The sequence below is a fragment of the Peromyscus maniculatus genome, chromosome 3, assembly GCF_049852395.1.
Source record: "Peromyscus maniculatus bairdii isolate BWxNUB_F1_BW_parent chromosome 3, HU_Pman_BW_mat_3.1, whole genome shotgun sequence".
NCBI lineage: Eukaryota > Metazoa > Chordata > Mammalia > Rodentia > Cricetidae > Peromyscus > Peromyscus maniculatus.
The window spans coordinates 128127743-128147723 of NC_134854.1; the positions used below are offsets into that span (position 1 = coordinate 128127743).

General features: G+C 36.2%; 1 protein-coding gene across 3 annotated transcripts in view; it reads left to right on the forward strand.

Annotated features, from left to right (window-relative positions):
• The window catches only part of Cntn4 (contactin 4), a 1007992-nt gene that overhangs the window by 136509 nt on the left and 851502 nt on the right, over window positions 1-19981 (forward strand). The gene's annotated exons all lie outside the window — the stretch shown is intronic.

Genomic DNA, 19981 nt, shown 5'->3' on the forward strand with positions numbered 1-19981 from the left:
AAACAGGAAAATATTTAAAATAAACAATTAAGGTAATGAATATTCGTCATGTGTTAGTTATTAGATGTATATAAACACATAAATGGAGCACCAAAGTGTACATATTTTTCAGAAGCTCATGCACTACTAATTAGAAATGTTGTAAATAGCAATTTTCTAATGAATTAATTCCACTTTATAGACTGACTTTTATTTGCTAGTATTCTGATCCTTGAGTGGTTAGCTACAGGGCTTACATTGAAAATGCTTCTGTAATTATTTTCACAGATTTTTAAGCATTTCTTGTATTCCTGCTAGTTGGTATTATTTTCCATTTTAGTTAGTAATTGATCCTCTTTGTCTTTTGTCTATTTAGTTTTCTTTACCAGGCATACTCATCATAAAGTCCTTATTTGACAAAGCCCTGTTCACCCTTAAATATGGAACTTAGTCTCTGCCTCTTCTAGGGAGTCATCAAGACACAAACAGGCAAAAGTCTCCCTTCAGAGTCATTGTTGTTAGCTTGTCTTCTCTCTGTGGCTCCTTTGCAGTTACTTGTGAACAAATCACTTCTCTGTGTGTGCATCTCTCAGTCAGTGTGGTTCTATCTGCAAGGCTCCCTGCTTCCATCCAAAGTCATGATTTTGTAAGCAATGGAGACTTTTCTAATTGAATTGTTTGCTAAATTTATATATTTATAGCAGACCACATAATAATTAAGGTCTAGAATGGATTTTTCTTGAATTCTGCATTGGAAGTGTGTGGGCAATTATTCTTGCTTCTTCGTTTCCAAAGGATTTCACTTAGTCTCATGTTTTCCCTCATTGTGTAAATTGTCGTATGCCATTATTTATTTTACTTTAGATTAAATTCTTAAATATTGACAAATATGAAGTAAAAAGAATGTCTTTGTTTGGTTTTGCTTTCTGCTGCAGTGATAAATGCCATTACACATCACAATCATTCATTGAGGGAAGTCTGGGCCAGAACTCAGGGCTGAAACTGGAAAGCAGGAAACATGGAGGATTGCTGCTTGCTGCCTTTTTCTCTGGCTTCCTGAATTATGTTCATACTTAGCTGGTTTTCTTATACAGCCAAGTACCACCTTCCTACAAATGGTACCATTGACAGTGTCTAGGTTCTCCCAAATCAACCAGAAATTTAAAAAATGCCCACAGACAACACACAGGCCAACCTGATGTAAACAATGCTTCAAATGACAATTAAAATTAATGATCATAAACTTTATTAATAATATTAGGAATTTACAAAATATATATTAGTACTGAGGAAAAAAATCCTAAAAGTGATTTAAATGACCCCCACACCTGTAGCCGGAAGGTTTCTCCCATCTGCCTGACCCCACAGTCCCATAGCCACTTATAAAATAATCACTCAGAGGCTTAATATTATTTATAAACTGTATGGCCTATGACAGGCTTCTTGTTAGCTAGCTCTTTCATCTTAAATTAACCCATGCCATGGCATTACTGGTCTGCTGGCATCTTGCTTCTCCTTGGGTAGTGGCTAGGCATCTCCTAAATTCCATCCTTCTTCTCTCTGTCCCTCCACTTGGATATCCTGCCTGGCTGTAATCTTTCTTGCCATAGGCCAAAGCAGCTTTATTTATTAACCAATGGGAACAGCATATATTCACAGCATACAGACAGATATCCCACAGCATTACCACCGACCTCCTTTCAAGAAAGTACCAGGAAGAAATATCTTATAGAAATATCATAATATTAACTATTCTTTCTGCTTCTTCTGTGTCTGTTATTAGTATTGATTCAGCAATATTAATGATTACCTTGGCCTTCATTACCCCCACTCACATACAGGTTGTTCATGTAGATCTCATCTATTTCTCCGTCATTGTTTGATCCCTGTGTCTTTCTTGGGGTCCTGTTTTCTAGGTAGCCTCCCTGGAGTTGTGAGTAGCAGTCTAGTCATCTTTGTTTTACATCTAGTATCCTCCTATGAGTGAGTACATACTTTTTTTTTTCTTTCTGAGTCAGGGTTACCTCACTAGCTCAGCCTGGGGGGAGGGGACTGGACCTACACGAACTGAATCTACCATGTTGAACTCAATCCCCAGGGGAGTCTTTGCCCTGGAAGAGATGGGAATGGGGGGTGGGCTGGTGGGGAGGCGGCAGGGGGGAGTAGGGAGGACAAGGGAATCCGTGGCTGATATGTAAAATTAAATTAAATTATAAAATAAAAAAGCAGTAGGAAATAAAATAATATAGAATATAATAAAAAAAGATTACCACAGCTTCATAGTTTCATGAGTACTCTAACACATACCCTGTTTTAGCTGATGCTTATGTCATAGTATTATGCTATTTGATCAAAGATTAAATATCCATTCTTCTCATTTGTTCATGTTTATTTGTTATGGACTAGTTAATGCTTTCTCACATTTACCTTTATAATCTTACAATTCTTTTATTAAATGTTAATACAATATTTAATGCTTTTGATATTTTTGCATAATTGAAAACAAGTAATAGAAATAATTTAGGTTTTAAAGTAATATATAGAAGTTGCTTAGTTACAGGTATGTAGAGAGACTGAAAAGCAGGATTTTTTTCTCAACACATTTTCTGCCATATTCCATATTTACTAATTCTGGCTGCCCAATGCACGACACTTAATGTCTCAGGTTTGTTCATATCGTTTTTCTTCCTAATTCCCTGGACAAAGGAATTTGATAAGCAAATTTTTCATTCAAACAAGGAAAATGATACAGACTTTGAGTGAGAATCTAGCAAGTGTTCTTACAGTTATGCTAAAATGAGATAACTCAGACAAGATATATGGACAGGACAATAGGCATTTTAAAATGGGTAAAATTCAATTTGTCTCCTCTCAAGACTTTTCTCTTTGATTTTTATTCTAGTCTCTTGAGTTATAAGATACAATATTTAGAAATTCTTGGAACCATTGAATTGCCCTTTCATTTCAATTAAATTAAAATAGCTATTTGTTATTTGCACATCCAAGTACTAACAGATAAAATGATTGATATATAGTTCTGTCTGTGTTCCATTACACATTCCTCTTTTCTCTTATTTCATTTCTAATTTCACTTTCAATTTCTTCTCTTTCTTTCATTTTTCCCTTTTTGTCTCTATGATTTTTGTATTTATGCACATACCCATAAGGCTGTCTCTGTTGCCTGGCTTATGATACAGTGGTTTGTTCCTAGCCACACACTCCAGCATGGTCAATAATTATCTTTCCCTGAGGTCAAAAGCCAAGAACTGCCTAATCTTGGTCTGGAATGTTCAGAATTTTGAGAATTAACCCCTTTTCTTTATAAATTGGCTGACTCAATTATTTCATATACCTTTCCACACTGAAAATACTGAAGGGTTATAACTAAGATATGTAGGGACTGGAAAGATGCCCACCCACTAGGAACACCTAATTTCTCTTGCAGAGCACCTGAGTTCAGTTTTTAGCATCCATATCAACTGGCTCACAATAACCTGTAGCTCCAGCTTTAGGATATCTGATGCTGCTTCTGACCTCCATGGCATCTGCAATCATTTGTACAGATACATGGAACCTGAAATACGCCCCCTACCACTACACACACATTTACAGATCTATAAAATAAAATAATTCATTTTTAAAAAGAATAAATCCTGCAGAAATTTTAAAACTTTGAATACTCATTTTTAAGAATATATCATATGTTATTTGTTCAAATGGAAATGTATGATATGTCTCATATACCTCATTTTGTTTATTCTCAATCAAAATAAACCATTCAATATGTCATTTTGAATGTAAAAATTGGTTATATAAGAATGCATATGAAAATCTTTTCTCAAAGACATTCCATACTCTCATCAGATAAGGAAAAATACAGTGAATACTCAAAGCACTGGATACTGACTAAAAAGGAAAGTCAATATTGCCTTGGATAGATAGGGAAGTCTCCAAGAGAAATGCCTTAACATAGGCAGATTTTAGAAAAATCATAAAGGATTATCAGGTTTGACTGGACGGTAGAATAATATATCCTATAGAGGAAAACAGTATTGTCTAAGTGTGGACATGTGTAAGTCTAAAATCACATATAACTGAATTGGTGGGACAAGATATACTCTGGATAGCTTATGTATGATCATGCATAACCATCTAAAAATTCAGCTAAAATAGTTAAAAGAGAAATGCTATAGATCAGAGCATTCAGAATTTCCATTGTCTATCTCTGAATTATTGGTGCACCTGAGAGTATCCACATACAGCTGGGAGACCAAGACCCCACTGACCCCACTGAACTTTCAGTAGGCCTTACAGCTTAATGATCCAAAGAACCTCCTAATCTTTCTGCCTTGAGAACCAAGCATTTACTATGTAATGAAAATAACCTTTCAGAGGTTGCTATCCACAATGAAAACATAGATCATTGTTTATTCTTTCCTCAATAGAGTCAGAATTGCTAAAGATATTTCCTATGATATTGTGTGATTCTGTTATATATGCCAGTTGTTCATAGGAAAATATTGGGAATAAAAGCAGAAAGCTCTTTTGTTTGTTAAAAGTTTACTTTAAAGGAAGATATGTCCAAGTAACCTCATTTAGTGACTGATTTTTTTTTCATTTATTATCATGCATTTTAATGAATTGTTCATGAATTACATATGTTCCCAAGATGTGTTCAAATATGGTGGCTACTAATGTTATGTGTGCAACAGCAAGAGCTGTAAATGAGTGTTTAAAGAACTCTGTGTTTGTGCACAAAATGCACATCAGATGTCAAAGATTAAGTAGAGAAAATAACATGAAATATCTTACCAAGGTTTTACATTTTCTTTGTTGAAATATTTTGTACATATTTTCAATAAAATATACCATCATACTTAATTTCATAATTAATTTTTTTTTTTTTTTGCTTTTACGAGACAGGGTTTCTCTTTGTACCTTTGCACCTTTCCTGGAACTCCCTTTGGAGACCAGGCTGGCCTCAAACTCACTGAAATCCCCTTGCCTCTGCCTCCCGACTATTGTTTATAGAATATTTTAAATCTTGTGCATGTGTATGTGTTGGATAATATACATGTGGAACAATCTTGGTTTAGAAAGAGGAAATGATAAAAATCAAGTGAGTAAATAGAGCCGGTGCCTAGGAGAGTAGAAAACATGAAGCAAAGCAAAGGTAAGTCAAGAAATTGTGGCAATCTGTAGTCTGCATGCTGAATGTGAAAAACTACGGTAGATCTATGAAAATAACTGTATCTCCAGATGTATATGATCACCAGGATCCACATGGAAATCTAGCCAGGGTGGTATACACCTGTAATCCTAGCATTGGGAAGGTGGAAACGCGAGAATACAGAGACTCATCAGCCAGCCAGTCTTACTTGTAAGTTCCATGTCAGTGAGTGACATGATATCAAAGGACACACAGGACAGCTCCAAAGGAATGATACAGTTGGCCACTGGCTTCCACATGCAATTACCAACATATGCACTTACAAATACATAAACACACAACACAAACACACACACACACACACACAAACACACACGCACGCACGCGCACACATTGCTTTTTGTTCAAAATTTAACAAAGTTTAACCTACCTTATATATTCTAATTAGTAAGTTTTCTTAGGCCCAATACATTGAGAAATAATAGACACTATATACATATATATATATGTATATAGTGTCTACATTTTTACTAAATATTCTGTGGTAACTTGAAATTCAAAAGAAAATCCACCAGTGTTTTAAATATAAGTATTCTTCGATGTAGTGGGCAGAATCTAGTTCTCTAAAATCATTTGGTAACCAGTATCACACATGCCATCATTTTACAAGTATTTCTGTCATGGAAGATAATCTTGTATTTGTTACTTAGGGGGGAGATGGGCTGGACGTATCACGTGTTTATTTCAGGAGTGGTGCTTTGGCAAAAAAGACACATTTGATGCAGTATTCAACACACTTGAACACTTTATGAGTAGCTTCATGGTGCCAGGTGGTTGTGGCAATAAGGAGGTGAATGGACCAGGCAGGTGGGGAAATTTTACAATTCATATGGCTCCAGGTGATGGTTCTTATTTTCAAGAAAGCAATGATGATGAAGTGTACACACTGTGAGGATGATTGTCCTTCCTCTAATTAATTTCCTGACAGTTCACATGGCATGGTGAATGCTGTAGCTGTTCCTCAAAAATACAGTAACTGAGACCATTAAAATATGAACATTGAGCCTGGGAGTTGTACCATGTACATGCTTTTACAACTCTTATGATTTTGATGTAAGACAATAAAATTAATGCACATATTTTCTCTTTGAAAAGTATTTTATGGAGAATTTTATGCAATTTAATCTATCATCATTTTAATTGAATTTCACTGGTGACATATTATAAAAATGAAATCTCTTTCTGCTACCTGTAACCATTGTATCACAATACACAATATATATCAGTTGTATTGATATTTCATAGTATTTTATGACTTGATAGTACCTGAACCCCAGTAGTAAATCATTTATGACAGGATTTGTTTTAGCAGCACTGATCTAATTTCTTCACATTTATCCCACAATTTAGTGCCATATCTCAGAATTCCCATTTTGCAACCAAACTCCCCCTCCCAAATATTTGGCATGGTATTTTCAAGACGTAGTACAGTAGTTACAGTCATTCAACAATTGACTTATTCAGCCGGTTGTAATCTGGACAGTATACTATTAGTTTAGGAAATAATGGTGAAAGAATTTCTGATACCTCTTATTCTGAAAGCAAGCATTTAACAGGGACAGCATTTCTCTTTTTTTTTTGTCATTTAATTTCTTTTGAAAGACAAAACCACTGTTTAGTCTTTTCTGTATGTGGCTTTCATAGTTTTTTTTTAACGGCTTAATTATTCTTTAACAAATGGTTTCACTTTTCATGAATTACCAATGGTAGCACAATTAAATGGATTGACAGAAGAAAGTCCTAGAAATATGATTGTGTTTTAAATGACCCATATTTATGGAATTCAGGAACTCATCCATGTGTGAGTCCTGAGTTTTCTGAATAAAGTGATTCCTTGACACACTTGGTTTTCAGGTTGAGCACAGAACTGTTTGGATGATAAAAATCCTGGGAAAGTGAAATCATTATTGTCTGAGAGCAATTCATATGCTCCTTTGCTTTAATGAAGGCAATCTTTGCTGAACATACTATCAAAGTTGTTCCGATGAAAAACTTCAAAGACACACAGATATTTAATAACATTAAGATTCTTCTGGTTTTATCATTACAATTTTTTTCTAGAAATTCAAATTATTTATGTGGAACTTTGTTTTAATTTTTTAGATTTATTTATTTTATTTCATATGTATGTGTTTTGCCTACATGTATGTATATGTACCATGTGTGTGGCTGGTCTGTTCAGAGGTCAGAAAAAGACATTATATTCTCTGGTACTAAAGTTACAGATGGTTGTGAGCTCCCATCTATTCTGCCCTACAGTGAGGTTCAGAATAACAGAAAACACATCTTTGGCCTGAGATATTCACCCAAGAGCCAGCATAATCACTATGAGTGGTATTTTCCCATTCTATATGAATATTTATAAACATTATAGTATTAAGGAGAAAAATTTTAAGATTTTAATAACATCTCACAACTTTTTAACTATCAAATGCAGAATGAAGGGATACCATCTAATGAATCTAACACAAGTAGAATACATACTGCTTTACTAAAAGAAACATAGACAAGACTGATAGGAAGTCAGAGGAGAGGTAAAATATTTGTCTCTGAGTAATACATTGTAAGCTTCCCGGAATGGAAAGAAATTGCATTTCTCATTAAAGTATGGCTGGCATATGGACCTAAGTGTGGTAAAGCTATTCAATGAATGTGGAGTGAGAGGTGTGAATGTACACATGGAGATATAAAAGTCTTGTGAAATGGATGTCAGCACCAAGAGGTTAGTTAAGTTTGAGCATCATATGGGGAAGGAATGTAGCAATTACATATAAAACATATGCCAGTTGAGTCTACAGAATTCACACACAGGAATTAATTTCTCTGGAATATGTTACACATGGAAGCCTTTCTGCCCACCTAACATGCAGTCAGTTATGTTGGCAAGTCCATGTTGATGTAGTGCCTGCAATAACCCTTGAGTTAGGCAGTCTTCACTGGGCTGTATGAACTGTTTAATGCTTAAAAGAAAACAATATAAGCATCTATTAAATCATCACATGCCATTGTGCATTTATAAAATCAGACAAAAGCCTGTTTTTATGTTTGAGTACATGTGTTTTTTCTGTGCTTGGCTGATATGTGAGGAAAGATGACTATGCTCCCCTAAGAAAGTTAAGCTGTCATCTAGTCAAATATGTACTTAAAATAATGCTGCCCAAGGAGCTGCCCCATGTGAATGATGATGATGGTGATGGATGATGATCATTTTGAAATCAGTTTTACAGGGGAAATTGCTATTTTTCTATTTGAGCTTAGTTGTAGTCTGGGTTTGGAAGTTTCTTGTCATATTAAGTATCTTTTTAGATTAAGAAGGAAATTGCTAAAGACTGTATTCCCTGTGATAAAGTGGCTCTAAAACTGAACCATGTAGTAAATGATGCCAAGTTTCTCATTTGTATTACCTGAGCCATGACAGTAATTTTGAGTTTTGCAGTGTCATCTCATGATAAATTATGTCTGATGGACAAAAAGGAACACATGTCTAGTCATGATGTGGCAGAAAGCATGGTTTTAGAAGATGTGATGTCTTAACAATTTCAGAGGGCATTGTCTTGTGTTACTATTTAATGTTCACTATAGTTCCTTGACACTGATACACTTTCTCCTTTCTTTTGTTGCTTTTCTCCCAAAATCTGAATATATTGTTTCTTCAGTGGTTTGCAACTCTACTCAATTGCCATCTGAACAAAGAGCCTTTTTCTATCTTCATCTCTAGAAGTTTCTCCATACTTACCTGAATCTACTCTCTCCCATTGCTGGTGGTACCCATCACCACCGGGATGTAATATGTGCCTTCTTTAATGTCTACCTTCATTGTTGGGATGACAATGATAAGAGCAAGGACTGAAGATTTCAGTGCTGTAAACTACTCACCTATGCATGTTCTTAATCCCAGATTGAGAGATACCCACTTAGTAATAGTCAATTGTTAGATATATGCATGAACCTTAGATTTACTCATAAATGGCCATAAAATGTACTGGAGATAAGAAAAGAACCGATTAATGTATGGCTCTAGTGTTAAAGCCAGGCATTTTAGTTTATCTATCCAATTTGTGTGTGTGTGTGTGTGTGTGTGTGTGTGTGTGTGTGTGTGTGAATACATAAATAATTCAGGAAACCAGTAGCCATGAAAAAGAGATCACTTATTGCAGGTTTACTGTTAGGCATACCATTTTATATCCCATCACATTCTAGAACAAAACAACCAATTCTGTTGTCACGTCACCAGTAACTGCTGATTTATTCCAGTGCTTCGTGTAAGCTGGTTAGAAATAGCCATTTTCAAAGAGGAAAAGAAAACAAAACCTAACCACCCCCCAAAAAAACACTTTAAAGACCAATAATATTTATATCCATTCAGTAAACATGATCAATCAAAGCTCCACAAGCTATATATGGGCTGCTTCCTTAACAAATGTGATTTGGCCTTTGCCATTCATCATATCTAGAAGTCTGGATGATAAGCTTGAGCACTCTCTTAGGGTAACACTGAAATAGCCACTTGGTGGATTGGAAAAGGGAAAAGCCTGTTAAAGTAGCAGAACAAATGTGTATTCTCTGACAACATAAAACAGCACATTGCAACCTATTTATACATCTTGGTTTAGAGTGGTAAAACACAAAGGAAATTTGGGAATGCTTTTGAATAACAACTTTATTTATGAATGAGAAGAGCTACAGATGCTGAAGGAATTCCCTTGGACCCTCCAAATACACAAGGTGCTTACTAATGTGACTGAAAGTTGCTGCTGAAAACAAAGGCATCCCCAATGTTGTCTAAGAGAACTACCTTAAACACTGTAGAAGAGTTTCAAGAAACAAGACGAAGGGAGCTATTGACACTACTGTGATTTAGAAGGATAGATGAGCTGTTTTGTAAGAGAAAAGAATACAATGAAAAACAAAAAGTCAAATCATGATAAGCATGCAGTATTATCCAACAGACATTCCACAAAGGGGGGTCATATATAGTCAGACATATGGAAATAATCATGATGCTACTGAGATCAGAGAATACGCTTGTTCTAGGTGACCTTCATACAAGTAAGTAAAAAATCTTTTTCAGGTTAAAGCTTTCAAAAAACAGCAGATAAGTAAGGAAAACAGCCTTATTTATCTGGGGCTATAGAACTCATTGGAGTTGGCAAAATTTGGTTCATGAAGTTCAGAGAGAGTCCAGTTCAGATGTCTGTGGAGATTTAGGAGAAACATTTGAAAGAGCATAGGTTGAGCAAAGAATTGAGAGCAGAGAGAAGAAGGGGCCTTAGTAAAACATGCAGTTGAAATCCACTGAGCTGAAAAGAAATGAGCTGCAGAGAATTTTCCTCCTCAGAATATAAAGCAGGGAGCGGCTGTTGCCTCATCCCATCATGGTTTTCTGTCCCTGCCCCAGTACCACAGTGTGCCCTTGCCACAGATATTTTCTTTGGAAGAACTGAGGAGTAGTATTACGCCTTATCCCCTACATAATGAGTGTTCTTATTGAGCCCCACTTTTAGATTTCTTTCAAGATCCCTGCAGAGGGATTTTGAATAATTTTCAATTCCCGCTTTGGCTGGGATGTTTGCCAGAAATGGATTTAAGGCAGTAGATGGATGGATTTTAAAATAAGCTAACTCTTAGTATTTTCTAATCCTTTTCAAGCACTTTGTGCATTGCCCTGAAATATTGTTATTTTCAACATGGTCTTGGGCACTCAAAGAAAAAGGTGGCTTACTTGGTCAACTAAGGTCTTATATAATTTCCCTTTGTAATTTGCCTTTATATATATAGCCATATTCATTGATATGTGTCCAATTAAATGTGTGAAGACTATATCTCATGTAACAAACTTATTTTGGGGGACCTGGAATGATATAATAGTCTCTAAGTTAATACTTTAGGAAGGGAGAGAAATATTTAATGTTTTGTCTTGAATACATAGATAATTCATAATCAAACTGTACCAGACCCAAGTTTTCTGAATTGAGGCTTTATAGGAGAGCATAATAATGTGTTTAAGAATATCAATTCTACAGTTGAATAAAGATTGAAATTTCATCTATCATTCTTATTTTCACAATGTTTACCTTTTACGTCTTTACTTCACATATGAAATAAAATAGTGTTTATCTTAAAAAGCTAGATGTATAGTAACCCATCTGTAATGCAGTTTGAGGAAGCAGACTGAGACAAGCAGATCTCTGGAGCTTACTGGTCACCCAGTCTAAATAATATCTGATATCTTTACTCAGAGAGACTCTGTCTCAAAAAAGTTTAAGAAAATACTGAGGGATCATTACCTAAGGTCAACCACTGGCCTCCATATGCATAAGTACCGTGCACCCACACAACACACAAAAAATACACTCAAATACTACACATACATACACATAGTAAATAGTATTTATCATACCAGTCCAGCCTGAAGATTAAACAGGGAACAAATATAGAAATCGTAGCACAGTATCTGCTCTAGAAAAGTGAGTAAGTGATATTAAGTCTACATGCGGAACTTATTGCTTCATAACAGGCTACTACAAATAAAGGGGTTTCGATAATCTACATTTATAATTTTAGAAGTTCTATTTGCATATAGGCCCTCTACTTAATGTTTCTCAATGTTAAGATCAAGATGGAGTTGTTTCTTATGGGGAAGCTCCAATTGAGTAGGTGAAAATATGTCTTCAGTTTCCCACAGGTTGTTAGAATCATTCATTTCTTTGTGACTGGGGTCAGAGGACGGTGACATGTCCTAGCCAGGCAAGGTCAGACTTTCTTGGTACCTAGAGGCTGCTCATTTCTTGTGTCCCTTCCATAGGCGTAATACATTTCCTTGTTGCACTTCTTCAACAGAGGAGAAAACAGTGTGATATGCTACCTTCAAAAGTCTGAGCATCCACATTTAAGAGTTCATCAAATTAGATCACAATCCATCAGGAACATCTCACTTTTCAACCCTCAGAATCATCAATTACCTTTGCCATGTAGCCAGTTCATAGAAGTGAAATCTAAGTTGGTCAGAGGCAACTGCTCAGTAAAAACAAAATGTCAAAATGGCAGAAATCTTGGGGCCTTTTTCATATTTCTAACTTCCACAGAGCACTAGTATTATATCACAAGATTATTGTTCTTATCCTAATTTTGTATTTCTGATCTCCTTATAGTTTTTAGTTTATAGTTCATGATGATCCCAACAGTGGGAAATAGAGGAAATCAATTTCACTGGAATCATGATAGTGAGGAAATCTACATTGAGTCATTGCTGTGTGCTGGTTGACTTTTTTTACCTTGTTGCCAATATTAGAAACGTGATAAAATTATCCCTTAAATATTTTAAATATCGTACCATAATTTATATCAACATACGGGTCTATCTCAGTTTAAGAAAGTGAGCCTGGGATGCACATATGCTTTATTCAATTTCAGCATTGTACAAACAAATACAAGACAAATAGGGCTCAAATTATAACCTTGCCAGGTCCTAAATGAAAACAACAGTACATAGTAATCATGGACTCAGAACCTAACATTTAATAATCAGTATAATTCCTAGTAATTTAGAATTGAAACTTCCACTGTTTTACTCTAGCTGTTAATAAAAGAAGAGATTATTTTAATGGAATTGTTTAAAATGAAACCCAATTTTTCCTTTTTATTAAAGTAAGCGCTAGTCTACATTATAATGTTAATATTATTGTTGCTCATCTACAGAGTATAACAAGATATTTTCGAAAGCATATTAAAAATCCTACTTCTTACTATAGAAAATAAGCTAAAGAAATGCAGACTTTCTGGGCCCAGTTTTATAATGCAATTGCTGTCCTATAGACCTGGTGTTAATTCCCTCTTACACCTTGAATGTGCCACAAGCAATTTGTAATAGAATCAATTAACATTTGGGAAGTTGAGCATGGCCACCTAGGATATTAAACATTTGCTCCAGGAATGCTAATATAAGCCATTGGCATTATATTCCCAAAGTATTGCTCAGTAACAACAGAAACATTAAGAGGGTACCAAGTGAATGTGTAGGTATGTGTTTAGACATTTATTTTCCTCAGTTTTGATTTTGCTTTGTGAGTGTGTGTGTGTGTGTGTGTGTGTGTGTGTGTGTGTGTGTGTGTGCGTGTGTGCGTGTGTGCATATTTTGGTAATGGACTTACTAACTTCCTTGGAAGGCAGGGTTTAAGAAGAAAAGAAAAACTTCCAATGCTATCATATTACATGTAGCATATACATTTGCACAGCCAGTCATTGATAAGATTTTCAAAGGAGATGAAAGAGAGGAATCTGTTCTTCACTTTTTCATCGGTTCATTGCTGTGCTATATTTAGAGGTCTTTGTATAGCAAAGAAATGAAATATTACTTGTTAATTTAACTTAGTTATAAAACAGTGAGAGGGGGGTTCTTGTGGAGACATATTTCTGAAATGCATTGCCCTGCTTTTATTTTTATCTGCACGTTTTTGTAATTCTGAGTCTCTAATCCACAGCCTTGAGTGAAACATACAGAAGCTCTACCATGAAACATCTAGCCCTGGACCTCCTTTTCAAGTTCACTTAGTATCATTTATTTTTAGTTCATAACGTATAATGATTTCAGAATCCATATTTTCCTGTTCCCTGTCTAGCAAGATTTATATTAAAAGATAAATTTGGTAGCTTTACTGAAGCACCATCATAAAGCATAAATATTAAAAAGAGAGACCATTTTCCATTTCAGTTGTCTGGTTGATGTATTTATTTTCAACCAATGTATTTTGTATAATTAAAAAAGCAAACATGGGACTGGAGAAACTATTCAGTGGTCAAAGGTATATACTGCTTTTGCAGTATTATGTTCCTAGTACCCAAGTCAGATGGCTCAAAGCTGCCTGTAACCCCAGCTCTACAGGTCCTGAGGCCCTCCCCTGGACTCTGAGGGATACCTTAACTCACATGTATACAAACCCACACCCATACCCTACCCATAATTACAAATTAAATAAACCTTAAAAAATTTTAATTATTTAATTTTATTTATTTTATCCCAAATTAATTAAAATCAATTATGTATGTAATCGGCTAGGAATATTTCATGTTGTCTATGTTTATGTTTATATTTATAGGAATCATGACATTGTGTGGCATACAGTAGAAGTTGGAAATGTATCAATTTCATGATTGAAGACATAGAAATTAAATAATAGTCTATTGAAATGATTAAAGTCGCTTTTCTCTAACATGACTTAATGACAAGTATAGTATTTGTAATTTTTATTAAAACTTAATGTGATTTCAATAAGAAATAAAACAATTTATTTTCAAGTGGCTTTTCATAAAATTATTAAAAATTTTGGCCAGGCAGTGTTGGTGCACGCCTTTAATTCCAGCACTTGGGAGGCAGAGGCAGGTGGATTTCTGTGAGTTTGAGGCCAGCCTGATCTGAAGAGCTTGATACAGGCACCAAAACTACACACAGAAACCCTGTCTCGAAAAATACAAAAAAAGGAAAAAGAAAAGAAAAAAATTAAACTGCTCTTTATTCCATTTTGTGTGTCTTCTGAGATATTGTTGCTTTATTTATAAATAATTTTAAAGATGTCTTAAACATGTTTCCTTCTCTGAAATCTTATAAAATAGTATATAAATCATAAAAAAAAACCTTACACTTTTCTCTCACTTTGGTTGCCTTTTTATGGACTATATGAATTATACTACATAAACATGAACAAGGTAAAGAAAACAAAATATATTTAAAGTGATTTACTGGAAATGAAAGAATAGCTCTTCTAATAATACTAGGCTCATAAGCAATCACTTCAACTTTAACCCTTGAACTTTACAATGGAGTATGTGCACAGTTTGGGCCACATACTGTGTATTTTACAGAGCTAATAGTTTAGAATCCCACTCTACAAAAAAATGGAAATGCTCAGAAAGGTGATATAAATATTCAGGTTCCTCAAATGTATACCACCCTGAGAGTCATATTTGATGATCAAGTACTTTGACTTCTAAAACTCTGTGGAACATTTGCTCCTTTCTAAAGTTATCAGGACATTTGTTGAAAGTAATTAGAATGCCATATTGTCCCAAGAAATGTTTTGTACTTGCTTCCTTCTTTTAAAACAACACTTAGCTGTTCTTTGAAATACATTTCCATTAGAGACTATTATAGTCACAAAAGAAGAACAGATGCTGTCTAAAAGAAGAGAATCAAAACATAGCCAGCATTGACACAATTTCTCTGAGCACTATAAATGACTGTTTTAAGTAATTTACAATATACAGAGCATGCTTAGAGTCTGGAATGACTAGATTCACTTTTATAATTAAATTATCTAGTAAACTAGGTACCCTATGTTTTGTTCAATCTACTTTGTAGAGTGTCATTGATGAACTAACTTCATTTGTCAGTCCATTAACGTTTCCTGATGCCACATGTAGTAAGCTGTTGCATTGTTCCATAAGAAAAACTTCCTACACACACACACACACACACACTTTAATAACAGTTAGTGGCTTAAGTTTTGAGACCTAACAAGAGAAAATAGTTTGCAACACTTTGTTTTAGTCTAAAAAAAGCAAAACAACCACCATTCTACCACCTGACTTATGTCTAGAATTTCCTTTATTTCTCATCTGATAAATTCACTGCCAAAGACCTATCCTCAGTAATTTTTATTTAATTACAGTACTTCCTTGAGGTAGAATATGACTTTCTGTTGCTAATCCCATCTTTAATGAAGTCAGTTTGATCATATGTGCCAAGATTTATTAATTCAACATTTTCAATTATTTTTGCATAGTTGATAATGTCTTATTACATTCTGATATTTTGATTTGAGTGTCTTCATTGAATATTAGCAGGGATTTTTTCCAGTAAGCATTTAAAAAGTTATTTCCTAATAAGTTTAGGGAATCCTAAGTAGTTATTGGATGAAATAATGTGTTTTAGGATAAAATATTGTATGACAGAACAACTAGAAAGTATTTTCCTATCTGTTTAGTCATCAGACATGCTCATGTTTGTTTTATATTAGATTTCTTGTGTTTGTGAACCTACTACCAATTAGATAATTTACTTTTAAGTTCCTTCATCAAAAGCCCATCATTATTTCAATATATAACATATATCTTTGTGTGACAACCAAAAATATTTTGGGTACTACCAAATGTTTTACCTTCTAGAGAATACAAAATGATCTATGGTTAAGAACTTCCCCCATTGAATTAAGAAAATTACCATCTAAATGATTTTGAAATTGTAAAGGTTTCCCTGAGCTCTGCCTAATGTTTGGCTGTGGGTCTGCATCTGTTTCCATCAGTTGCTGGATGAAGCCTCTCTGACAACAGTTGGGCTAGGCACCAATGCCAGCATATCACATAGGCAGGAAAAGACTGTAGGTCAAAACTCATGTGGCTAGGTTGGTTTCCCACTCCCTCCACTTCAAACCTTACCTGGTCATAGGAGATGGTCAGTTCAGGCTGCTACTTATCTGCTATTGCTATGGAGTCTTAGCTGGGGTCATCCGTGTAGATTCATGGGAGATTCCCTTGTGATAGGTTTGTACCTAACCATGAAATAACCCCATTTCTAGGTGTTTGACTGTGGATTTTTGCATTTGCTTCCATCAGTCATTGCAGAAAAACTCTGTGATGATAGGATATTCACTGATTTGATCACTGGAACAAGTCAGTTCAGTTCAGGCACCCTGTTGCTAGAGTTTTCCGCTTTGCCCACAGTCAGGACAAATCTTTGTCACCCACCAGTCCCACAGCCGCTCAGACCCAACCAAGTAAACACAGAGACTTATATTGCTTACAAACTGTATGGCCGTGGCAGGCTTCTTGCTAACTGTACTTATAGCTTAAATTAGTCCATTTCCATAAATCTATACCTTGCCACGTGGCTGGTGGCCCACCGGCATCTTCACATGCTGCTGGTCATGGCGGCGGCTGCAGTCAGTCCTTCTGCCTTCCTGTCCTTTTATTTCTCCTCTCTGTTAGTCCCGCCTATCCTTCCTGCCTAGCCACAGCCAATCAGGTTTTATTTATTGATCAATCAGAACAACTTGACATACAGACCATCCCCCAGCACAGCCAAGTGCAGACCATCTCAGACACCTGCACTCAGGCCCATAGTCCTAATCATCCTCTATGCAGACCTGCTGGGTAATGCCACAAAGAACCCAAGAAGGGCTCCCACAGGACATTCAGAACATCCCACAGCACTTCCCCTTTTCTTTTTTTAAAAAGGAAGGTTTTAACTTTTACACATCTTTAAAGCCAGCTTGGTATATTTGGGAATTTGGGCGTAGCTTCTCTTACTACTTCCTGCTGGAGGGGGGCGCAGTATCTTATGGGGATATAAAGAAAATTTTAGGTTCATGGAGTAGTCCGTGAGACTGTATCGTCTGAGCCAGTTGCCTTGAAACGATTCTGGATGTTGGATCATCTGGGCCATGGTGTCATCGGAGACCTTTCAGGTGGTCTTGGCTGGTCAAACCTGATGTATCTTAATCTGGAACAAATCCATAGCCTCTGGCTTTCTGTAGAGACAAAAACAGAGCCTCTTTTCTGAAGCAACATATCCTTACATCTAAATTTTGAAGTCAAGGTACCTTTAAAATATACATTTTGGCATAACTCAACAGCTTTTGCAATCAAATGTTTTTCTTCAGCTACAAATATCAAAGAGAACATAATCCAGATTCTCTGTGTGATAGTCATCTTTATGTGGCTTATTTTTTATATTACTTTTACTTTCTCTTTAAAGACTTTATTTTTTTAAACTTTCTATTTCTTTATACAACTGTCTATGTTCCTTTTCCTCTCTCTTCCAAGCCTATGTACATTTTTACACACATTGTAAAGCATTTAAAGTCTTGTTCCATCTGAATCTGTCTTATTGCGAACTTATTGCTTTAAACTGTAGCCTTCTAAGCCTGAAATGGCTCGGTGGCTGCTGGCTCCGCCCCCTTCAATTTCCCAACTTGGCGGTGGTACGTTTTTCACCAGCTCTGGGAGCCATCAAGTCTCAGAAATAGTGGGTCTACACTTTTATCCAAGCAGCGTGTAGCCCAGAAACCTCTTTTTTTGTTTTGTACTAGCAAAAGCTTAATGTTCCATTTGCAGAGGCCTCATTCCCGCCATACTGCAGGTCAAGCACACACGCCAGGAACCCGCCAGGAACCCGCCAGGAACTCAAAACGGCAGCTGCCGCTCATTTGAGAGAGACAATTAGGAACTGTTTTTAGCTCCGTTTTATAATCTTTTTTCTCAGGTTTTAGGTGGAAACTCTTGCCCCACGTTGGGCGCCATTTGTTGCTAGAGTTTTCCGCTTTGCCCACAGTCAGGACAAATCTTTGTCACCCGCCAGTCCCATAGCCGCTCAGACCCAACCAAGTAAACACAGAGACTTATATTGCTTACAAACTGTATGGCCGTGGCAGGCTTCTTGCTAACTGTGCTTATAGCTTAAATTAGTCCATTTCCATAAATCTATACCTTGCCACGTGGCTGGTGGCCCACCGGCATCTTCACATGCTGCTGGTCATGGCGGCGGCTGCAGTCAGTCCTTCTGCCTTCCTGTCCTTTTATTTCTCCTCTCTGTTAGTCCCACCTATCCTTCCTGCCTAGCCACAGCCGATCAGGTTTTATTTATTGATCAATCAGAACAACTTGACATACAGACCATCCCCCAGCACAGCCAAGTGCAGACCATCTCAGACACCTGCACTCAGGCCCATGGTCCTAATCATCCTCTATGCGGACCTGCTGGGTAACGCCACAAAGAACCCAAGAAGGGCTCCCACAGGACATACAGAACATCCCACAGCAGCACCCTCTCAACTATTTCTAGTAATCAAAGCTGGAGTCATCCTTGGGGATTCCTGCCAGCTTCCCTAGTACCAGGTTTCTCTCTATCCCCATGATATCTCTCTCCATTGAAACAAGACCTAACTCTGTAGACCAGGTGTGTCTTGATCTTGTAGTGATCATCTTGTATCTGCCTTTTGCATGCTGGGATTACTGGCATGCACTGCCATGATTGGCTTAAAAAATAGCACCTTATAGGGCTTTGATGAGGGGTTAGTGTTCAAGTACTTGCTGCACAAACATGAGGACTGGAATTCAGAACCCCAGATCTTACATAAAGGCCAAGTGGGTTATAGTGACCCAACAAACTCAGAACGGGCAGAATAAAGAGACTAGCAATATTGGTGAACTCCCTTTGATTGGGAGACCCTGCCTCAATGAAGATGGTGGAAAATTGATCAAGGATGATTCCTGATACCAATCTCAGGCCTTCACATGGACAAGCACATATCCCTGTGGCTGTACATATGTAGGCTTGCATACAAACACATGTATGCCATACCACAACAATTACTATACACATTAAAGTGGAAAAAAGAGAAAAAAATGATACATTTTGTAATACTTTTTGAAAGGCTTTGGTGGCAGGGCATTGAACATGGAGAAGGTTGTGAAAATCTTATTCTCAAGAATTTTCTGCAATTTTATTTGAATTTAATTTGTTACATTCACCATCTGGGATAGAAGTCTGAGTACCAACTATTCCAGGCTGTGGAGTTGTACATTCAAACAACTCAGAATTTATATAGACTAGAGGAAATAGTGCCAAGAATGCTCGGTTCCTTGTTCTCCCCTTTCAATGAGGTTTCTCCCACTGATGTACAAGTCAGTTGTTTAACTTTCTGACAGAATGGTGTACATCGAGAATGGTTGGACATATTCCATTTGTATTATTGTCAGAAGTGATCAGATAAATCTGAC